At 42.2% G+C, this 20,902-nt stretch overlaps 1 protein-coding gene and 1 pseudogene across 1 annotated transcript in view; one reads left to right on the plus strand and one right to left on the minus strand.

The window, feature by feature from the left end:
- LOC145408083 (regucalcin-like) overlaps positions 1–20,902 on the plus strand; it is an 81,738-nt gene that overhangs the window by 48,632 nt on the left and 12,204 nt on the right. The gene's annotated exons all lie outside the window — the stretch shown is intronic.
- LOC145409038 (5S ribosomal RNA) lies at positions 15,688–15,808 on the minus strand (annotated as a pseudogene).

Below are 20,902 nucleotides of genomic sequence, written 5' to 3' on the forward strand. Positions count from 1 at the left end.
TAAACAAGAAAGGGGGGGGGGAGAAAGGAGGAATGTGTACAGCTCACCTGAACCAACGTCTGTTATACACCAGGTCTCGGCAGCGAATGGAGCATGTCGGGCACCAAGGGAACGCCATTGCTAGATCAAATGAGACTGTGTTTTTGCTATATGGTGGGTTTTAATGCTATTCACTCTTTATATAGTAGTGTACACTTGACGTTAGGTCTTTTGATTGAATTGGGGAAAATTTGGGATTCAATTCTTACTAAATTTAAATACTGAATTTACTGCCATCCCGCCTTGAAAATGGGGTAGCTTATGCCATCTAGTGACGGCTAAGGCAAGCGGGACTATTTGATCCTCACAAATTACATTATTTTGGCCTTTTTTGACTATTAATCATACATATTTGGGTTCTAGCAGCTGCATTAGTAGGCATTTCACAACAATGATACGGAAAGAATTGCATACCCATTATTATTCTGTTTAAGGTTTAAACTTGGCGCCCACAAGCAAAGGGCGGAACGTTGCTCACATCTGTTATTCATTAACTACCAGATGGATGAACTCCCATAGCTCAACACTCACAATTACACTACCTATGCATAGATACAGAAATGTATACATATAAAAATAAAGTTAACCCTACATCGATCATTAAAACATGAACTACTACTTAGGACAGGAACTTATAGACTAGTATTCAGATTAGACCCTATCTAACTTAGAAATTACAGTACCTCTAAACATATACATGAATACTAAATCTGTGGCACTACATGATAGCATTTAAGCGTGCCTGTACAATCACCAGTATGGCTTGGTCTGCTACATGAGACGCAGACACCAGGAAGGCCAGCTTGTGAATGGCGGGAAAATTTACTAACATGGCCATAGCCCTGACAGTGAAAACACCGCTTTGGGGTTGGCACATACGGCTTAACAGGAAGTGACAGTCAAGCAAGTTTCATAGCTGAGGGCAGGGTTAACCTGTTAAATGTCAGGAACAAGATTGGTGTTGGGGTTAGGATACCGTCTATTTTCTTGTGGAGGCGCTTAACATTTCCCACCCCATAAGAATGCATTTCCTCTAACAACCGTGCTTCTGAGTAACAGAGGAGGTCACGAGAAAAAATTACTCCTTTGCACTGGTTGAATGTCTTGTGTGGAATGCAGGAAACTTCGGATCCAGAAACTGAGGTCAAACGCATCAATTGCGAGCTCTCTTCGGGTGAAGACACTTCAGTGAGGATTCTTCCATCGCTCCGAGATGATATTCTGGGTTCTTTTCCACATGCTGAGATGATGGCACAGTGCATTTCAAAAATGTCAATATCTAGCACTGATCCACCTGTAGAGGATTTTAGCACTAGATATTTAGCATAGTTCTCAGGCGTCTTTTCTTCCGAGCTTAACCCTAGAGCCGAACCAACCCGACGTGGCCTCCTCGTAGTTCCAGTTGAATGCTGAGGCAGAGGAGGAAAGTCACCGGGGACCTGGAAAGGTTCCAGAGTGGTGATAAGAGTGGTCGTCGAAGAATGTCCAAGGACTGAGGCCGTGTCATCAACAACAGTTTTATTAACTGGCTCCATATATTAAACAGCAAACTTCATTCTCCCACCCCTCCACCCACCATGGAGCCCAACAAGGGGAGGTCGTATGCCAGGGACAACACCACTGGCAACCCCAGAGGTAGCGGGAGAGTATATGCGGGTAACCACCGAGGGACCTGGGCAAGGGTGACTCCAGGACGATAGGAGTCACCAGGCCCCCCAGCGCCCACTTGACCCTAGCCAACACATGACCAGCCGATGGACCTGGTTGGGCCCAACCAGGCCGCCCGTCTAGCCAGTATAAGGGACCAAAGAGGTGTATTCCTAGATGCAGGGCTCATCATGCAGCATCGCTCAACCTTCAGGACTCCCGTTTCCCAGCATTACGGGACACCACCCTTGGCAAACACGTGGGGAGGTAACAGTCCCGCCCTAGGTGGCAAATGGGCAGGGACTAACATCACCAGCAGGCCTCCTCCACCAGTGATGTAGGGGGTGCTTGGTCCACGTGGCCGACTAATGCCAAACCTACAAAGGTAGGCACGCCTCCAAAGTAGGTGGCAGTGCCAACCATGCTTCAAGCCCCGCCACCACGTCAAGGTGACCCCCTGCAGCGGGGATGTTATCACAGAATTTGCAGGTGTTTAGTAGGGATGAAAATCTCCTACGATTATTGTTCTCAGTTTGTTTGTCTGTGTGTGTGTTTGTGTGACTGTTAGCACGATAACGTGGCACTGCACAAGATATCATCACAAAATTTTACAGATGTAATAGAGATGAAAATCTCCTATGAGTTCGACATTGGTGAAAGTAGGCCAAGGTCTGTGTGTCTGTTACTATGATAACTTCGCAACAGCTGAAGATATCATCACAGAAGTTTATAGGCGTGTAGTAGGGATAAAACTCGTTTACGAATTCGAAATTGGTGAAAGTAGGTAAAGGTCAAGGTCTTCCACATCCATTCTACTACTATCTCTCCCCCATGCTTCAGCATTTCACCACACACTCCATCAATTCCTGGGGCTTTCCCCGATTTAACTTTCTTCATTGCTTCCACAACTTCTATCCTACTGATTTCTTCCTGTCTTCTCACCTCCTTCCTTCTCCCAGCCATTCCCCAGCCACTTATACTCGCATTACTTCCATCCTCTACGTTCAACAATTCCTTAAAGTGTTCTCTCCATCTGTTCACTTTTTCTCCCTTCTCCACTAGTAATCTACCATTTTTATCTTTCACTCCCCTGATAACTTCACTTCCACCCTGTCTTACTCTTTTCACTTCTCTCCAGAACATTTTCTTACAGTCCCTCCACTTTACACTCAAATTCCTTCCAAATTCCTCATCCACTCTCTTCTTACTCTCTCTTACTAAAGAAGTACTTCTTAGAAACTGATTGGGGAAAGGAGCTTAGAGGACAAGATTTAAATGCTATATATAAAAAATCCTGTGAACTTTATGAAATAGGAGTCCAGAAGTACATCCCACAGCACAAAGAAGCAGAAAAGAAAATAAAGAAATGGTTCAATACAGAACGTAAAAAAAAAAAAAAAAAAAAAAGATTTGTTGTGGAATAGATACAGAAGAAACAATAGTGAAAGGGCATATATTAATTACAAACAGACAAGAAACAATTATATATGAATAAGGAGGGAAGCCCAAAAACAGTTTGAGGAGGATATCATAAATAAAAGTACAAAGCAGTACAAAGGAAAGCAAACTGCAACAGACCTTATGGTCCTTTCGAGGCTGTTTGGTACAGAGTAGACTATGACTACAAGATCTAACTCTACATGCTGAAGGATAAGGATAGTAAAGCAAGAAGGCTCCCCCTGCCTCCAAACCCTCCAGCCAAAACTGGCAAGAAAAAATGAGAAAAACCACCATGCAGCATGGAAAAACTGACATGGAAATTTCATAGGAAAGACTGAAAAGGAAAAGCTACATTCTATAATACGTTATCTATAAGCTACCAGTATGAATAACCCGAAAGAGAAAGTAGTAAAGTACAACGAGTAATCGAATAAATAAATAACTAATGCATGTCGCTGTATGGGTACGTTGAGTTGACGGGGCGTCTGCGGACACAGGGTGGAAATTGCACAGTGCGGATATTCAGGGGTGGTGCGGCAGCCTTGCCTGGCACTATTAAGGTAGGCAGCAGTCAATCAGGCCCCAGCTCCATTCATTCCACTGAGACTAGGATCTTTCCAATGTGGGACAAGCAAACAAGTCACCTCCTGAAGCAGTGACCCCTGGTACATTAAAGAAATCCCGATGGTGGCCACATAACTAACAGGGACCCTCAGTGATGCACAGACCATCACAGGTCGAAAGTATGAGTAGTGACCGTTAACTCAGGGCTATCTGTGCATATCCTAGTCTGTGCATATACTATATTTGCATTTAATAAATTGATCCACGTTCTAAAAAAAAAAATAAAATAAAACAGAAAATTATACATACACAAGTGTTTTATTCAGGAATAAACATATTAAGCTGGGGGTTGGATGCCAAATACTTATCCAGGCGACCTTTAAATGTTTGTACTGTATTACAATCTATTACGTTGGAGGGCAATTTATTCCATATATTTACAACTCTATTGAAGAAGAAATGCTTAGCTTCATGCGACTGGAATCGTTTGCCAATTATTTTATGCCCATTGCCTCTAGTGTAGTTCAAGTGATCAACTGTGAAGCATTTATCGACAGCCATGTTATCATGTCCTTTGAATATCTAGAATACTTGAATTAAATCTCCTCGTATCCTCAGTTTTGTTAGGGTAAAGAGATTTAGGGCTTCTAAACGTTCCTCATACGGTTTATTTCTCAATCTAGGTATCATCTTTGTCATCCTTCACTGCACTCTTTCAAGCTTTTCCATATCCTTTTTATAATACGGTGACCAAAACTGAACGCAATACTCCAAGTGCGGGCGTACTAAGGAATTATACAAAGTGAGGATGATTTTATCGGATTTGTATTCAAATGCTCTGCCTATGAACCCAATCAATTTGTTGGCTTTTTTCACAGATTCTGTACATTGTTTGCTTGGTTTCAAATCATTTGTTATTATAACTCCTAAGTCTTTTTTATGGTTTACCCTATCAAGCTGGACATTATTCATGCTATAACTTGCTCTTACATTTTTACTGCCAATGTTTAACACTTTACATTTATTAATATTGAAATCCATTTGCCAGACTTGGGCCCAGTTAAACAGTTGATCAAGATCTCTCTGAATTGCCTGTCTTTGCAGTGCTGTATCTGCTCTGTTACCTATTTTAGTATCCTCAGCAAATATTGAAATCTTACAACACAATCATTCGTCAATATCATTCACATATATTAAGAAAAGAATAGGACCTAACACTGAACCCTGCGGCACTCCACTTGTAACGTTTATCCAGTCTGACTCTTTTCATTTTATTACAACTCTTTGCTTTCGTTCAGTGAGCCAATCTTCTACCCACCCGAGAACACTGCCGCTGAAACCATGTGCCTTTAGCTTCTGAAGGAGTCTTTTGTATGGAACTTTGTCAAAAGCCTTTTGAAAATCGAGGTAGACCACATCAATAGATTTAGTCTCGTCATACATGTTCAGTATATCATTGAAAAAGTCCAGCAGATTCGTGAGGCAAGAGCGATTATTACGAAAACCATGTTGCGAATCTTTTATGAGATTGTTTGTTTCTAAGAGTTTTGCAAACTTGTCTCTGATAATAGTTTCAAGATATTTAAAACCACCGATATTAATCTAATTGGAAGGTAATTTTCTGGTTGAGCTCTGTTGCCCTTTTTGAATATTGGGGTTACGTTAGCAAGCTTCCATTCATGTGGCACCTTACTACTCTTAAGTGATAAGCTAAAAAGTTCAGCTAAAGGCTTTGATATTTCATTCTGTAATTCCTTCAATACACGTGGTGATATTTTGTCCGGTCCTGGTGCTTTATTCTCTTTTAATCTGATTATTGCAAGCAGTACATCGCGATCGCTGACTGTAATGTCAGTGATTATGTTGCCCTATTCTGTAGGAATGGGAGAAACAGTAGGAATTGTATGTATATTTTCTGTTGTAAATACTGACGTGAAGAAAGTATTAAGAATTATCGCCATCATAGTTTCATCATCAGTGTGGTCTCCGTTATCTGTGACTAGGGGACCGATTGATGGAGTTATTACCTTTTTGCTTATGTAACTGAAAAATTCTTTGGGATTTGATTTACTGATACTTGCAATATGTGTCTAAAGTTTTTTCTTACTGCATTTAATAAATTTTTTGGCTTTTCTTCGAAGGGCATCGTATTCATTTTTATCACTTTGACTCTTTGTGGTATTATAATTCTTATATGCAAGATTTTTTCCTTCTAGACAATGTTTAATGTTGGAGTTCCACCATTTGAGTTTAGAATTTTTGGTGGGCCTTCTGTTGTGCATAGGAATACATAATTTGATGGCACTGTTGAGAGTTTCTGTAAAGTAACTCCACGCGTCATTGATATCTAAAGTTTCGACAATGGGATGCCAGTCAGCTGCACCTGCAATTGCCTTTAATTTCTTAAAATTTGCTCTCTTAAAGTCGGGCACTTTCTCACAACTGGCCTTGACACTGTCTTCACTGAATTTAATAGTAAATGTAACTATGCGATGATCACTCTTGTACTCCAACAATAACATTACTCACTACATTTTTTGATGTAGCTAAGACAAGATCTAGGATGTTAGCTCCACGTGTCGGATGATTTACAAATTACTTTCTTGCAAATTTGTATATAGATCTGACCCTGTGTGTGAGGATAGGGCTTCTCTCCATTTTGGAACTGGTAAATTAAAGTCACCAAATATTACAGTGCTTTGCATACAAGATAGTTCGGCAATTTGATTGTAGATTTCATTATCGATGTTGAGTGGCTGACCAGGTGGACGATAAATTAACCCAAGAGTGATTTTATGACAAGATTCATTTCTAAGCTGAATATAAATAGTGTCAATGTTTTCAATACATGGCTTGGTAATTTCGACTGGATGAAATCCTGATTTAACATATAACAACACACTGCCCCCCTGCTTGATTCTTCCTTTCACAACTGAAAATGTGATAGCCTGGTAAATTAAACTCTGCTAGAAAATCTCTCTGCTCAGTATTTAGCCACGATTCTGTTACATCAATTACATCATTATCTTTGGTAAAGACAAGGACCTCTAAATCAGAAAATTTATTACGTAGACTATGCACATTTAGAAGGGTAGCTTTAATGTGTTTTCCTTTCTGATGTGGGGAGCTTCCATTATTTATTGATTTACCAGATCGTATGACATCTACGTTTGCCTCCCGTGATGCTTGTTTTATCTCCAGAAAAAACTTACGGCATCATTAAGCAAACGACCGAGACGGGCAGAACCAACGGCATTCACGTGTAGTCCATCGTTCGTAAACAGTGTACACTGCTCGTAAAATTGGTTCCATGTGTTGATGAACTGAACTCCTTCCTGTAAGCAAAGTGACTTGGCTCTGTTATTAATACTAAATGCTCTGCTGAAGAAGACATTCCCTGCATTAATCCTTGGTAGTATGCCTGAAAATAAAATATGGTCAGTTTTCTCCTTGTAGCGTCGGATCATCTTCCTGTACTTCTCCATCAGCTCCTCTGATCGGGTTTGCATGACGTCGTTGGTACCTGTATGAATGATAACAAGGCTGTCATTTTCCGCATTCTCAAAAACGTCATCCACAGCCTCTGTTACGTCATGTACTCCTGCACCTGGAATACAAAAATGCTTTCGTTTAGAGGGTGCCCGGCCGCAAAATTCCACCAACTGACCACGGATGATGGAGTCCCCCACAACCCGTGCCTCATGGGGCTCTTCCTCTACTTCTGTGAGAATCTGAAATTTGTATGTTGTTAATGGAATGATGCTTCTTTTCCTTACAAGCCTTGCACCATTCCGCACTGGATGGAACTCATTCTGTACGGTGGGGGGAGAAGTAACTACAGCAGGAGGATGATGGTCAACCTAGACTGCAGTTGGCCTAGCAGTGACATTGTCCTCTGCAGTGTGTCCGACATTACTCGCAATGAATTCCTCCAGCACATCTACTTTTCGGGTCAGACTGATAATTTTGTTCGTAGCCTCGGTCAGCTTGTCTTCCAGGCTCTGATGTAGTTTTGCACATCTTGCAAACAAAGGTGCAGTCTGTATAAAAGGATCCGGTGAAACTACCGGCGTAGGTTACGCAAATGATGTTCCACGGCATTCTGAAATGCAAGGTAACTGTGAGGATTAATGAGAGAACACTGGTTAGTAATACTGATTAGTACCTGGAAGAGATATTGGAACAAGAATAAGTTATATACAAAACCTGCTAGAACAGTGACAATTTATGCAATGGTTACAGGTTTTACTGGTGGGGGTCTTGTTGCTATTTAGAATTGTACAGGAATAGCTACCTTACTGGTTATTAATACACCTGTTACGAAGAATGGAAAGCTAACCGTTACCTGGAATGAAGAACTAAAATTATACTACCTGAAATACAACAACAATGAAGTCACAACAGAGTCTTACAATACACAGATAAGTTGTTTATCACCTGAAAAGTTACAACAGATGAAAATACAATTAAATCTTACCTATAAGGGTAACTGTAAACCAGGGATATAAACTGTTTTCGCTGGCAAAAATAAACAAACAAACAAAAACTAAGGGAATAGTACTCACTCACTCACACACTGTGCACAGGGGAATGCTTAACACTAAATACACCAAGTATACTGTACCAGACTCTAGTTGTTTACATCTACCAACACAACGGCGCCAACCACAGTCACAACTGATTGTCACAAACTCCTTAAATCGTCCCAGAATCGTTCCCACACTACTGTTAATACACAATAATATTACCCTGACTGCTGTATCACCAGAAAATAAAGCTCAGTTCATAGAAAGACAAGTCAAAACATTACAAAATTCCACTCAGCCTACATCAGCTTGAACAAAGAAATAAAAACAAAACAAAAGTTCCACTCAGTTCCAAATGGTTATAAACTGTTCTTACTCGTGAAACAACATACAGTTAACACTCACCCAATTGTAGCTCTAATTTACACAGGGTAGTAGGCTACTAATCACTTCCACGAGAACAATGACCACCCACCGCAGTCACTCTATTTGGCGCCAGACGTAGATAAACAAACACACGACCAGACAGCTTTTCACACTTAAAACACAGCAAAAAACTCTAGCATACACTGGACTTTCACACCTATCACTGGAATAATACTTCCAAGACACTTGTAAACACAGATGCACTATTTGCACATAGAATAATCACTCAAATTCACTCAAATCGTGTAAAAACTGGTGAGTGAGAGAGGGTACGTCTTTCCGCTGCGGGGACAAAGGAGGAGGGCAGCGGGGACAGCTACATCAGAAGCAAAACCAAAGTAAAAGATAAAATACAATCCATAGGGAATCACCTATACACAAGAGAAGGATATTTGTGAAGCACTAAACAAGAAATTCCAATCAGTTTTTACAGAGGAAAAAAATATTGAGAGGGATCATGTGGAACATGCATGCCCACACATACTACCAGATATACAAACATCAGAAATGTAATACAAGAGGAGCTAAGTAAATTAGACAAAGGAAAAGCAAATGGTCCTGATGAAATTTCATGTTTGGTACTACGTGAATGTGCAAAGGAGTTAAGTAAACCATTATTTTTAATTTTCAAGAAATCCTTGAGTCAAGGTAAACTACCGGATATTTGGAAGAAAGCAAACATTGTTCCCTTATTCAAGAAAGGGAATAGACAAAATCCACTCAGCTACCGACCAGTATCACTAACCAGTGTTGTAAGCAAGGTAGTAGAAAAGCTTATAAGAAAAGCTTGGGTAAATCATCTAGAACACAATATGATAACAGAAAGACAGTTTGGTTTCAGAAAAGGAAAATCATGTGTTACTAATCTGTTGAGCTACTATGACAAAGTAACAGACACATTACAGGAAAGAGAAGGATGGGTGGACAGTATCTATTTAGATTTCAAGAAAGCATTTGACACAGGACCACACCAAAGACTTTTATGGAAACTGTACCATCAAGGAGGAATTCGAGGCAAACTGCATTGTTGGATGCAAGATTTTCTCATAAGAAGAGAAATGAGACTAGTACTAAGGGAAAATTACTCATCATGAAAAGAAATGACTAGTGGAGTACCAAAGGGCTCAGTGCTGGCACCAATCATGTTTTTAGTGTATATAAATGATATAGACAGTAACACTGGAAATGAAAGCTATCTACTGTAAATATGTTTGCAGATGATGCAAAAATACAAAGGAGAATTACTAACACAGACTCCTGTAAAGAGCTACAAGAAGAATTAAATAAACTTCATGATTGAATGGAGTAATACATGGGAAATGGAATTCAATGTGGACAAGAGTCATACAATCAAGTTTGGTAAAAGTGGAATAAGACCTGATTGGGATTATACGTTAGGAAATAAAACCCTACACACATCAGAAAGAGAGAAGGACCTAGGTGTGATAGTCAATAACAGACTATCTCCGGCCGACCACATCAGTGAGAAGGTATGGAACATGTATACACTGCTTGCAAATATGAGAATAGCATTCACATACATAAATGAAGACATGCTAAGAAAGATAATAACATCATTCATCAGCCCAACCCTGGAGTATGCATCAGTAGTCTGAAGTCCTCATCTCAAAAAACACATAGACAAGATTGAAAAAGTTCAAAGGGCCACTACAAGATGGGTACCAAGCTTAAGGGATCTAAGCTACGAAGAAAGACTAAATAAACTGAATCTAACAACACTACAGAAGAGAAGGAAAAGAGGTGACATGATTATCTATATAAACGCATATCAGGGAAGGAGAAAATAGACATAAATGATTACTTAACCTATGGGGAAGCATCAGCAAGAGGACACTACAAAAAACTTCATAAGAAGAGAGGTGATTAAGATGTAAGGAAATTTTGTTTCCCAAATAGAGCAATTGATCAGTGGAATGCACTACCGAATGAAATAGTATGTGCCAAAACAATTCACAATTTTAAGGATATGTACGATAAATATGGTTTAAGACACGGGACAGTATGAGCTTGACTCATTCCTGTAAAGATACAATTGGGTAAGAACACACACACACACACACACACACACACACACACACACACATAACATCTGCTCTCGCTTCATGAGCGCGGGAATAGATACTCTTACTCGTTGCATAATTTGATTTATTGATATAATGTGAGTAAAGAAAAGAGGTTTAACTCATTCAGTCAGATGGTAAATCCTTTTTATTTATTTATTTATTTTTTTAAATCAATGGAGCCACGTACAAGACATCAAGAGACAATGCACCCCCAGACTCAATGCACGCAGGGCAACCACAAGGCCAGACTCTGGGGGGAAAAAATACTCTCCGTACTCTAGAAACAATATATTAGATTAGTGATTCCCTATGCCTCCCAGACAAGGGATCCCATCCTATCTAATACTCACTACATCACCTTACAAACCATGAAAAAATGTCTTACTCATCGCCATTGGCTGCACCATAACCTCTTCCACAGCTCATTTGCACTCTGAAACTAAAGTCCTTCCTGTCAGAGACTACCTTGATATGAGAGACACACATTTCTATGTAGCAGCCTGTTCCAGTACACAACACACCTATCATTACATGAAAGAAACCCAAAACACACCTAGGCATAAAACACTCACCACACGCATATTGTCAAACCCTCTATACCTATATCCCTCGTTCATACTTTCCAACAGAAGCAACGAAGAAACACTTACATGATTACTTCATGTACAGGGTAGTACAACATCCCTGCCAACATCCACCCATCGCAAGTTCATCTAACTAGGCTTAGATCAGGGCATCACTCAGCCCACCTCAGTTACCAGCTAGATCTGGGCTGGCTTAATCACAGATGACATGTGCCCTGCTTGTAGAGCAGGTCCATACAACATAACATACGTAATGGAGCACTCCACAGCACATGCCACACAAAGACTTAGACAACATCAGTGGTGTAGGGAACCTATGGGACAACCCCATACGTGCAGTTGCCTACCTGCAGTCGGTGGATCTGCTCGGTCAGACAGACCGACGTTGAGCAATAATAACAACAACAACAGCCAGCAGGTCTGACTCGGCTTAGGAGAGATTTTTCAGGCTGGAGGGTTAGCCGTAGCCTTCATCAACCCATTTGCTAAGAAGTCCTTCTGAAGTTGATAAAAATCGTTTGACCATAATTAGAAAAAAAAAAAAGATGTCCTCTGACTGAAGGTGTTATGGAACTATGTTACAGCGGTAAATATATCTCGAGTGTACAGTTGGTCTCCTCTCACCTAACGGAACTAGACTACTCACAGTTTGAAAAAGTAGGCTACTTGGTCGTGGTTGCATGTAAGTTTGATTAGGTTACCAGCTAATTCAATCCTACAGTCTGATTGCACTTGTGCTCCATAGAATGAAAGGGTTTGAGATATGTCTTTTTTTTTTTCACCAAAAAGGTTCCATTTTGATAAACTCAGTGATGTGGAGTTTGCATATATTTTGAGTATGCAGTGGCAGTCTCAAATCGATTTGAGGTGTTCAATACTGTTGAGGATCCTGTTGAACATTGTGATACCTTTAAACATGCTACCTTGGCAGCAGCTGATGAGTGTTTTGGAAACTGCCAGAGGTGAAGGTGGATTCATCTCAGGGAGGATGCTGACCACAACTGAGGACAGTTGTGCTGCCAGACTGGCTGGGGATTGGGAACAGCAAAGACTTCTGTTTCGACGGACACGAGTTTCGCTGAGAAGGGACAAAGGAAGGTATGTCATGGAAATTACTGAGTATCTCAGGTTAACTCTGTTCACACAACTGATGGATGGCTCGTGTTGGAGGCAAGTGAGTATAGAGCTTGTTGAGTTGAGTACTTTGATCGGCTGTATATGGCTAAACCTCTTTGTGGAGAGCTTCCATTGGCTGGTGTACAACTATTGACTGCTGTTCCACCAAGTGACGAAGCCGTACCTTCTCTAGATGAAATCAAGAACACAGTGACTAGGCTGAAAAGTGGTAGAGTAGCTGGAGATTTTGACATCCCAGCAGAACTGATCAAAGCTGGGGGCGAAGTCATGATCAGGGGGTTACATGCTGTCATACAAGCCATTTGGCAGACTGGTATCATTCCTCCTGACCGGAAAAAGGGTTTGGTCACCCTTATCTTGAGAGGAAAAGGAGACCAACGTGAATGTAGTAACTATCGTGGTGTTACAGTGCTCAGTGTGCCGGGCAAAGTTTTTCCTCACATTCTCCTGATGCATCTCTGGGATCATTTGATAAAGTTTCAAAGGACTGAGCAATTCGGATTCATGCCCAAGTCTACTGTTGAGCTTATCCCAGCTCTTCTTGAGTTTCAACAAGGTCTGCTGGCAGGCTGAGTGGATCTCAAGAAGGCATTTGACTCAGTAAATCCCACAGGGATAGTCCGGCTGATTGCTGGCTTGTACTATACACTGAGAGTGTTGTCAGATGTGGGGGAAGGGGGTGAATGTCTGACTTCTTAACAGTAAGCTTTGGTGTAAGACAGGGGTGTGTCCTTGTCCCCCACACTTTTCGACATGTACATGGAATGAGACCAGCCTGTGAGTCAAAGTCATTGTAGGGTATCAAGTGGCAATTTCAGGGTTAGTGACCATTGCTGATGATGCAGTTATCCTACCCGGGTTGCTGGAGACACTACTAAGTGCCCTCAAGGAATTTCACGAGAATGTGAAGCCTTTGGATTAGAGGTCTCTTGGGCCAAGACCAAGGCCCAGGCTTTTCGTGGCCTGTTGGATGAAGCATTTCAGTCTGCCCAAGCATGTGGTGAGGATATAGACGTCTTGGAAAGATTCACTTATCTTGGTGGTGTGGTCCATAACAATGGTAGATCAGACAGTAAGATCTCTCGTCGCATTGGTCTCACCTACAGGCTTATGGATTCACTCAATTCGGATATTTGGCTTCGTCGTTAATGGTGTAGAAGGACGAAAGTTTGCATTTTTAAGGTGTTGGTGCTCCTTGTCTTACTTAATGGTTGTGAGACATGGACACTAAACAGTGACTTGAGCGGCGAATTGAATCCTATGGTACTTAGTGTTTTCGCAGGATTGTGAGAAACCACTCGTAAAACCGGGTGTGTAACGAGCGACAACTCTGTTAAACTGAATCGAGGCCTATTACCCATGTAATACATCAACGCCAACTCCAGCTACATGGGCATGTGGCTTGCTTTCCAGAGGCCAAGGGGAAGGCCACGTAACTCATGGCTGGAGCAGGTCGATCACTCCTGTCGGAAGATACTTAGACGAGGAAGAGTCACTGCCTGGAGGGTTGCACAAAGGGACCCGAGTGGGTGGAGTTGGAGGATGAGTGTGGCTATGTGTCCAGCGGGTTTGCCCCTTCTTGACTGATTGAATGAATGAAACTCACTACACTATACAATAAAAGGGTGGCAGTGTGTAAAATTCAGAAATTATGGAAGATTATCTGAAGATTAACACGTACGTTTTAATCTGACGAAAAGTACATAGGAGCACATAAGAAGTACAGATAACTTGAGACCTATTCTGGTTATCTTTGGGGCAGACACTTGAGTCTACTAAAGATCTAATCGATGTGGGAAAAACAAGAAGAGAAAAAGGAAAGAAGAGATGCCTAATGCCTTTCAGCTTAGTTGATGGCAAGGTGTAATCATACTGGATGGTTGATTTACTAGTCATCAAGGAGAGTCATTCACATGGCTAAGACTCATCAGATTCATACAACCACAACTTAGTATTCAAATTGGGGTAGTGACCCAGTTCAGTTAGGTGAAAACAGACCAACTAGGCTAAAGCAGGATGTGCCAGGAATAATGTAGCTTCATGGAGGGCAACATATATGTTATTGAGAAATTCACTGAAACGTGTGTCAGACTTATGAATCAGCAGAAAGCAGTTGTTATGATGAATAGGAGGCAGAGTGCAATGTAGAGTCACTCATAAAAGTTCGAGTGTGTGTGTGTGTGTGTGTGTGTGTGTGTGTGTGTGTGTGTGTGTGTGTGTGTGTGTGTGTGTGTGTGTGTGTGTGTGTGTGTGTGTGTGTGTGTATGTCCAGCCCTTTCTGGACGGCGAGTCTGTGTAATAACGTTACTACCCAAACACACATACACGGCAAAACTGCAACATTGATGTAATAAAGTAGGAAAGGATTATGTTTGTTAATCATGTGTTATCGGTGGTCATAATCAATTACATATTCAATGTGTATGATAAGATGTGAAGGTTGGAGCTCCTTCAGTGACTAAGTTTTCATTAAAGAAGTGAGCAGTGACGACGGTAGTGCAGGTCAAGATGCGTCCTAATCGTTTCGAAAATTTGTTTCGTATCCACAATAATAATGTTGTAAACCGGTGAGAACTAAACGCGCACAGTATCTACCATTGACATTGTTTAGCTTATCTTCGTCTTATATTCCTCCAAAAATCCAATGATAAATAAATCTGAATAATAGGAAATAAAACATTGTAAGTAGACCAAGACTGGAAATAGTGATCATTGAAGCAGTCTGAGTTGGCCAAATTCGGAATGGAATGTGTGTGAACGGGATATTTGCCCCACACTTGGTAGGGCACGGGCAAACATAAGAGCCTGTCAGGGAACTCGTAGAAAAAAAGCTCTCGATGAGAGCGTAGTGGGGACGGCAAACTGGCGAACGATGGAAAGGCGGCGGAGGCAGGGGAAGATGCGATGGTTGGTGGTGAGATTGGCTGCCCGATGATCGACGAGTCAGGTCGGGGGTTGACGATCGGTACAAGGGCACAACCCCGGTTCAAGTAGAGGCGGAGGGAGGTTGTTGGCCAGGTATAAAGGGCGGAGGAGCCTCGACCTCCTGGCCAATGGGCCTTGCAGTGGGGATTTAAGTTTTCCGTCCGTAAGTGTGCCGCTATAGTCTTCACTAATCGTTCATTCATTCATTCATTGCCAGACGCCATGTATCCCAGACGGGGTGGCCAAGGGCTTAGAGTTAATTATTTTACAGGGAGGGGCACTAATCCTCCACCAACCCCACTTGACACGTAGGGATGCCAACAGCATCTGGTGTTCCCAGGCGGTCACCCATCCAAGTACTAACCAGACCCAACGTTGCTTAACTTCGCTGATCGGACGGGAAGCGGCGTACTCAACGTGGTATGGCCTAATTTGTGCTTAACTTTGGATAATCAGGTGGTACCTTTTCAAAATTCTGTAAAATTTTTAGGAATACATTTTGATCGAAGAATGAATTTTAAACTTCACGTTAATACTTTGCTTGCTCGTTGTCATAAACCGTTAAATGTCCTGAAGTACCTAGCGGGTATTACCTGGGGTGCCGACAGAAAATCTTTATTAATGGTGTATAAGTCCCTTATTTGATCAAAGCTAGACTATGGCGCACAGGTGTATGGCTCGGCATCCGATGCCATGCTGAAAGGATTGGATGTGCTACAGAATAAATGCTTGAGAATGTGTCTTGGAGCCGTTCGGTGTACCCATGTGGCTTGTATGGAAGTGGAGGCGAATGTGCCTCCCCTCCGTATTCGCTGTGACCACCTGGCCTTGTTCTACGGCATAAGGACATTTAGGAAAAGTAATATCGACAATGTGGCCTGTACCCCCCTGCATCAATACCACCACCTTCTGCGGGGGGTGCGTCGGCCACTTGCCATTCGCCTCCACTTACTGACTCAGGAGCTTGGTGTGGACCCCAGTGACTGTGACAAGTTGGTGTTAAAAAATATAGCGCCTTGGGAGTCACCTGCCTTTACTGTTGATGTTACATGGCTCCAAGCACCAAAGGCCAAGGCGCCGGAGGCGGAGGTCCACCACTTGTTTCGCAACATTATCATTCGTCACTTGGGGTCCCACCACTTGTACACCGACGGCTCCAAGTCGAGTGAATGTGTGGGTGCAAGTGTGTGGTCGACTGAATGTGCCCTCAGGTATCGGTTGCCGACTCATACATCTGTGTTTACCTCAGAACTTTTGCTATTGACAAAGCCATAGACTATGCTCTCAATTCTAGGCATGACTCATTTGTCATATTTTCAGATTCAAAATCAGCCCTTCAGGCAATTGCATCTTGCAGTACGGACTCTCACGAGATCCAGGGCCGCATCGTTAATAAGTTGCATTCATGCAACAAGTCATTCACGCTGATCTGGGTGCCTGGTCATTGTCGTATCTACGGTAATGAGCAGGCTGACTTACTTGCAAAGTCAGCTGTAGAGCTCGAGGAGACTTGGGACGTTCCTCATGATCTACGGTCGAGTCTATCTCTCGGAAAGTAATCGATAAATCTTCTGTGGCAAGGTCAGTGGACCAGACTAAATATTCCAACCTGTAAGCCGTACCTGGGCGACTGGGACACCGCCAACCGCCCCAGTCGCCTGGAAGAAAAAGTGTTGGCACAATTACGGCTTAATGCCACCGTTTTAACACATATGAAACCTTATATGGAAAGACGCTTCCCACGGCACTGTGACATCTGTGATGCGGTGTTATCTATCAGTCATATCATTCGGCGCTGTCAGCGATTTATTCGTGAACGTGCTACACTTATAAATTACTGCGGCGCAGCAGACGTCCCCTTCACCCTTTCCACCATCCTGGGTGATGGGGACATTGTTATGACTGATAAATTGATGGCTTTCTTGGGAGAGACCGGACTGATCAGAGTGATGTGACTTTTTTACTGTGTGGTTATGGTTTTTATCAACGGTAAATATGTATATATTGTAATATTAATTAGGGTTGACAGTTGACATATTTGAAATAGTTCCTCCTCCCACTGATCTATTTCTAATATAGATGTCCCTTACATTAAACCCCGTTCCTCGCCTGACAGTCACCAGCTGATGAGTGCAAGTGTGCAATATAGAAAGGTATTGGGCACTTGCAGTCGATGGTGGTCTGCTGGCCGAGGTTCTTCACTTTTTGTACAAATTATGTAAATACATTATACCATCTTGCTTAAGTTATTCTAATTAGGGCCGACAGCTGACGTATATGGAAATGTTCCTGACTCGTCTGGTTCCCTTTCATATATTGATGTCTCCTATATTAGGTTGTGCCTCGACTGACAGTCACCAGGTGATGAGTGCAGGTATGTAATGTAGAATGGCATTACATATCTGCAGTCGATGGTGATCTCTTGGTCGAGGCTTTTTTACCATTAGTGTAGGTCTAGTTATTTGTCTCTTAGGATTTAGTATAGGTTAGCGATTTGTCTGTTAGGTGATTAGTTTTAGCTTCTTTACATTAGGCATTTTAGTTTATAAGTAATATAAGGTTAAAAAAATAAAAAAATAAAAAAGATTATAAAAATAAAATTACCAAAAAAATAATAAAATAAAAATTATTATATATATATATATATATATGTACGTGTGCATGAAAGTGTGTATGTTCATATGCATGGATGTGTGTATGTATGTATGTATGTATGTATGTATATATATATATATATATGTTCATATGTGTAAATGTATATACATGTATATATTTTGCCTTAATGACCAGGGGCTCCGGCCTCAGTGGTCGATAGGCAAAAAAAAGACCTCCTGGTGGGACTTTTATACATGGTTGTGGGGAGTGCAGACGTGTTTTTTTGGCTCTTCTCTAGCATTGTAGGGCTGCCCCACTGCAATAGTTTTTTTACTTTAGCGACAATAAAGTTAGGTTAGCTAGTTCTAATCTTCCTCCCAGGCCCATTAGAGATATAGTAAGTGTCTATATCTGCTTACTGAGATTGCCTTTGCTTACTCGCCACTGGTGTGTACCCCCCACTGATCGCTCTGGGGTGTGAGATATATACAGGTGCATCCTTCCGAGAGTGGTTTGAGAGGGTAATCTCAAACTAGGTGTGTTTTCCCCAGGTAAATTGTCCCTTGCTCGTTTTTCTCTCTCTTCCAACTTCCCCCTCATGGGGGAAGTGGTTACTATGACAGACGCCCCTCCTGCCTCCTCCCCCTTCAGGGGGGGAGGTAGTCCTGACTGAGCCCTGACTGATCAACAAATGGACTGTCCCCCGACTGAACGGCCTCAGACAAGATCTCTCGATATCCATGTACATAATGCATCGTTTGTTTTGATCCATGCAGTTGGTTCCACTCCCCTGTCCAGCCTCAATCCCTTCATTATCAAGAAGGTGATTGATGGGTGTGCAGGTGAAGTAGAACAAGTGAAAAAACTTGCAAGTGGAGATCTCTTGGTAAAGACGATAAATTCTCCCTAGGTAAAAGATTTTGCTGAAACTGAGGAAGTTCCACTGTTACAATGTCCAGACAACGATCCGGCACTCCATGAATTCCTGCAAGGGTGTTATCTCCTGCAAGGATCTTGTGCTTATGGAGGAGGAAGAAATCGTACAGGAACTTGCTCACCAAGATGTAACAGAGGCGAGATTTATTACAAGATTTTCGGAAGGCAGGAGGACGAAGACCGCAACCGTTATCTTGACTTTTGGAAAAGTATCTCTTTCAGCTAATGTAAAAGTTGGATACGAAATTGTCAGTGTCAGACTGTACATCCCGAACCCCCTTCATTGTGCAAAATGTCAGATCTATGGACATCACGAAATGACTTGTCGAGCTTCGAAGGTGGTGTGTGGCAAGTGTGCGGCTGTAGGCCACTCTGCTGACAACTGTACATCAGAGACTGAATGTTGCTTTCACTGCCAGGGTGCTCACTCCACTTCCTCGAGGGTTTGTCCCAAGTGGAAGGAGGAGAAGGAGGTCTGCACAGTAAAGGCAACTGAGGGCATTTCCTTTTATGATGCAAAGAAGGTGAAGGAGTTGCATGCAACTCCCAAGCCTAATATCTCGTATGCATAGGTTGTGTCCCGTCCCGTGATGTGCACTGTGGAAATGCAGACTGACCTTACATTCGCTCCTCATGCCCCACGCCCTACCTCTCAGTCTAAGCCTCCTGTATGCTCCAACTCTCTTACAGACATCCCTGTTGCTACTTCGTACTCTCAAGCTGCTGCTGCTCCTTCACAGTCAGTTCAGCAAAAACAGAATTCCAACAAGTTTGATAAGATTAATTTGACCACCCTCACCAAGCCGGCATGTCCTCATGTCCTTCCCGCTCCTGGTCCAGCGAGGGAGAGAAAGAATAGCTCTTCCTCGATGGAGTCTGGGAGCCTTGTTATTGACGAAAATATGGAGGTCTCCATGAGCAAGCACTGGGAAAGGTCCCCCGGTAGCCATTCACCTGTTGGTGGGCGGCATAAAAAAACTAAGAGAACTGGCCACCCTCGTAAATCTTAAACCGTCGCTTTCACTATATTACAGTGGAATTGTAGAGGTGTTGGGAATAAGTTACAAAATAGAACAATCTCGCTTTCCATACACAGGCCAGACATTGTTTGTTTACAGGAGATGCGCCTGGAGGATCATCCTGATCCTCAACAGTTCCAACACTACCATTCGTATAGAAGATATGAAACTCACGGAGTTGCCATATACACACACAAATCACACCCACAAACGGAAGTGATTCTAAATTTTACTTTGGAAGCTGTCGAGTGCAGAGTAAAATTTAATAACATGTATCTGTCTATCTGTTCTCTGTATTGTCCTCCACATGGCCTCATTGATAGTGATGCTTTAAATTCACTATTTGAACATCTACCTGGAAATAAGTGTTGGGCAACTTTAACGCCCATCACTATCAATGGGGTAGCTTGAGGATCGATGGTCGTGGGGAACAAGTAACTGACCTAATACTACAGTCCAACCTCTGTCTTCTGAACGATGGTAGAGCGACTCGTGTAGATGACCGTACTGGTAACTTTTCGGCCATTGACTTATATCTGGCCTCCCCTGGTATACATCAACATTTCTCATGGGATCCTTATGACGATTCCTTGGGAATGATCATTTACCCATACACGCGACATTGTTTCGAACCCTCCACCCCCCAAAATTTAACTATAAGAAAGCAGATTGGGGAGCCTTCTCAAGGATCGTCAATTTAGATATATCTGGGGAGACCATAGATGCTAAGGTCGAAAATGTAACTAATTCCATAATACACACGGCTGAGGCTGCTATTCCCAAGACTTCTACAGTTCATGTGAAACATAGAACACATTGGTTGACGCCGGATTGCCGACAACCATTAAGGAAATGCAATAGGAGATTCAGGATTTTTGACAGCCAACAGAGGAAAATTTCATTGCATACAAACAAGCATGGATGAGGAAGGAGAATAATAAGAAGGGCCAAACGTGACTCCTGGCGGTCCTTTGTGTCCA

The sequence above is a fragment of the Coenobita brevimanus genome, chromosome 8 (genome assembly GCF_032717465.1).
Source record: "Coenobita brevimanus isolate Jiangsu-jjx chromosome 8, ASM3271746v2, whole genome shotgun sequence".
NCBI lineage: Eukaryota > Metazoa > Arthropoda > Malacostraca > Decapoda > Coenobitidae > Coenobita > Coenobita brevimanus.